At 31.2% G+C, this 4261-nt stretch overlaps 1 pseudogene; it reads left to right on the top strand.

Annotated features, from left to right (window-relative positions):
• Positions 1 to 3575, top strand: LOC133189506 (uncharacterized; annotated as a pseudogene).
• Positions 3576 to 4261: the final 686 nt, after the last annotated feature.

The raw sequence follows: 4261 nt of genomic DNA, 5'->3' as shown, positions 1-4261 counted from the left end.
TAACTTACGATTATACATTGAAAACGAAAGTGAACTTTTCTAAAGGAAGGGCATGTCTGAGTTGATAAGAGCGTAGCAGGTAAAGTTGCGATTAACATGGTCTTATGAGCAATTTCAAAAATCAGGAGACAAAAGTGAACACTACTTTCGCTTTTATTTGATCAAAATTGATTTCAAAATCCTGAAACAGTATTAAAGGTACCATTTTATTTTCATTCCTGAACGTCCTTATTTTTTGTTTTTCAGAACAAAAGTAGAATTTTTGCAAGACACATGCAAATTTTATTCTATTCTTGAAAGTATTATGTTTCAGGAAATTACAGGTTTCAGAACATAAAAAATTCTATTTTTATGGATAAAAATGAATGTAGAAATAATTTTTAGTTTGCCCCAACATGAAAAATTGCATCACTTCTTCCTTTTTAGGGTACGAATACTCAGAAAAGTTGAAGAAGTTACCATGGTGTCTATTCCATAGATATAAATGTCGGATGACCGAGGAGTTTGATATAATCTTCAAAAAAGATGATCAGAACGTATTCCTCACTTTTGATTGCTTCCATTTCAATGTTGTTTACAAGTTTCACGCTAAAAATAAAAGACAAATGACCTTGAAATTGTTGACATTGACGATTACAACCACGCCATAGATACAACTTTTCTTTTTCCGGCACTTACATTTTGCAGTCTTTTCTTGCTTTTACCGTGCAGTTGAGATCTCAAAACTTCGTCTTATTCATATTTATCATAAATCTTAAGCTTTATGATACAATTATCTTGAAGGAAATACATGTTATTTACTCACTATGAAACTTAAAAACTCAAATGGATATAATGTAAATTTTAAGTGCTTAGTGTCTTGGGGGTAATTTAAGATACATTTGTGTAAATGAAGGGAAATCTTGGGGTGATGTAGTCATGGAGAGTCTTTAATTCAGAAAATAAAACAAGTATTAACATTGATGTTAAAGACAATCCTTTTTCGACCCATGCAACCCAAAATCTTCATCCGGCAATGGATTTACTGAAATTTTGCTAAATCAATGATCGAATCTACTGAGAAGGGCTTTCAGCTTTCACAGGATTTGATCACGAGACCGACCCACTTCATTTCCCAGTGAAGTTTTTAAATTTGTTATTTATTTCTTAATTATTGATCAACTCTACTGTTTCCCCTACACTGCGTGTTTACAAGTCAGTCGCGTCATACATAATCTGTTAGTGCAGCGAGATCAAGTACATGTACCCGTTGATTTAACTGTCAACATTATTTATAATTTGTTGATTTATTGGGTGAAGCAGGAGACAAAATCATAACTTAGATGTTACAGTGTATCAGAATTTAAAAAAAAATATAATATATCTTGCAAAGTCATTTGCGTGAAGTAATAGTTGTTTTTCCATTTTTGCATATTGTAAACATACATAGAAAATAATGCGGCAAAATCTGTATCACACCCCTACAACCTGAGACTCCAATATCAGCCCGTTGGCCGAAGGGTGTGATACAGATTTTATCATGTATTGTTGTTTTGATTATATATTTAAAAATAGTGTCTAAAAATCAAATATAAACTTGTAAACTAATTGCTGATTTTTTTAAAAAATTGAATGAGTTCTGTTTTTATTGAATTTTCCTTTCTCATTATTTTTTTTCCAGAAGCAATGAATTCAGCGTTAAGAAATGAAATAATTATAAATTAAACAAATAATTATTTTGAATACATGCAACATAAAATGTTTGATGAAATAAAATTACAATTTAAATAAATTTCATAAACAATTAGAAAGATCTGATGTACTCCGAAAGAAAAATACAGAGATGTTCCGGAAATGTGTAATAAAGGATGTGATAAAGGGTGAAATAAGGGGTGCTGGTACATATGTACAGGGTGTGTAATACAGGGCGCGTGCCTGTGTTTATATCAGGGATGCAAAAATCCTTTATTAGATAACAAATAATTATATAATAAAGCGTTTTTTCACGCTTAGTCGTGTTTGATAATGACGTGTGCAATACTAGACTAAGCTACACCTTTCGATATTTCTACAGTTTATTCTTAAACTTAAAATTAACCCTGTCCATTAAATTGTAAATTAAAAAAAATATATATTTATCGACAGAATTTTTCACAAGTAAGCATTTTTTTCGTGAAAATTGTCTCAAACTATTGCATAATTTTTCCGATCATTCAATATGCAGTGTGGAATAACAAAAAAAAAAAAAAAAAAAAAAAAAAAACTTAAATGATGTTAAACCCAATTTATATTGTAAAATATTTGAAGAGATACGTGACTTCATACATATTTCTTTTTATATGTACTAAAAATCCACATTATTAACTCAGCATAGGCCCGTTAACATCAAGAATCAAAACTTTATAAAGACACGGTAAGGGGCGATATTTTGTGCGGTGACATCTCTTAAATAAGTCAAGTCTGTTGAAACAATTGGCTTAAAATGTGTAGGGCATCCTAAATTAGATTTACAAAAAATATGAAAAAAATCATTTACAGGATTGTTTTCAGCTCAAGGTACTGCTCCTTAATCAATCAAAAGGTAAATCGTTCATCCCCAAAAAGTTGAATATGGTAAATATTATATTAAATATTTATGTATCTAACTAGGAAGTTTTTTTCATGACAGGTAAACAAGAAGATGCAAGCCCAAGTTTTGACTGCTGTTGTGAAAGAAATGAAAATAGCGAGAACAATAAATTATGGACAGAAGTATATAACTGATCTCAAATATGTAAATAAAGGAAGGGTTTGTGTTTATGTTGTAAATACGAAAGACACTGATTCTTCTTGTAAATTTAGAGATGATTCTATTCCATGTTTCTCTACTTATGGGTCCTGTTTGTGTTTTAAGGGAGATCATTATTTATATGAGATCTTCATATTTTGGAATACATGTGACAGATCATTGACGAGATTTTACAACACTCAGTTTGTTAAGTATGACTATTATTCTTTTTGGCCGTTGGGAGATGAACCATCTAGTGCATACACACCAAGTGGAATAGCAATGTGCAAATCGGGAGCCATTTTGGTTTGCCTATGGAACCATCAAGTGCATAAGCATTCTCTAGGTAAAGTACTCAAGTTATCAGAAAACGGAAGTAAACTCTTTGAAATAGAAACCGACAAAAATTGGTCACTTTTTATTTGTCCGACCTACATAACAGAAAACGGCAATGAAGACATCTGCGTTTCTGATGTGAACGCTGTGGTTGTCACGGACGCCGGGGGCTTTTTAAGATTTCGGTACAGAGGTACCCAAAGTGATCCTCAGTTTGACCCCTACGGCATCTGTTGAGATTCAAGGAATAACATCATTGTTGCAGACATGGTGAAAAACAGAATTCATATGATTGATCAAAACGGCGAGTTGCTTCATTATATTCATTACAGTGACATGCACAAGCCTCGTGCTCTCTGTATAGACGAGGATGACAACCTGTATGTTGGAGAATGGTTGTCTGAAGAAATCAAAGTCCTCTCCTTTCTATGACTTAAAACTATGTTATCCATCAAACTGATTGACTGCTTGTTTTTTAGTGGTTATACTGCTTAGGGTGATTATATATTATTTCAATAAATATGTATCTTACTGTATTTAACTTTTTATGTAAAAATCTGTTGTACATGTATATCTGTAAAAGTTATAAATAATTAAGACGAAGGAAATGAGAACTTGTTTGTTCCTTTCATATATTATTTTGTAATTGTATATACTTCTTTTAGAGGTTTAATGACAAACCCTTTTGAAAAAAGAAAAAAAAAACTAATTACTATGTTTATATCATTGGTATCTATGTCATCAAATGACTTTTATGAATCTTATGTTTCATTGTTTTGACATTTGACATTTTTAAAATACATTTTTACTTTCAAAGAAAGTTTTCATACAAAAGTCATATATTTTCATTTTGTAGGTAAAATGAGATACTGAATGTGTTCTACAAAGCAGGTAACGACATTGTCTTTGTAAAGTTCATTAATTTAATTGTATTTTAAAGGAATTGGGATTTAATTCTACCCGTGGTAATCCACCTTATACCCAGAGCTCCCTATCTATGGAGGAAATTCTTTAAATCATGTCAGTTTTGATTTCTTTAATTTTTCCTAACAACCAGACTGAATTTGAATTACTATATCTATATTGGATTCCGGAACTTCGTAAAAATCCTTACAAACATAGATACGTAACGGGTTCCAGTAAATGTACTACCAAGCCTCTTTCATTACTCCTCACTAA

This window comes from Saccostrea echinata, unplaced genomic scaffold (assembly GCF_033153115.1).
Source record: "Saccostrea echinata isolate AGI-Se365-2 ecotype Australia unplaced genomic scaffold, CSIRO_AGI_Sech_v1 ptg000018l, whole genome shotgun sequence".
Lineage (NCBI taxonomy): Eukaryota > Metazoa > Mollusca > Bivalvia > Ostreida > Ostreidae > Saccostrea > Saccostrea echinata.
Note: the sequence above shows the minus strand (reverse complement) of the source record. Positions and strands in the feature narration are given on the sequence as shown.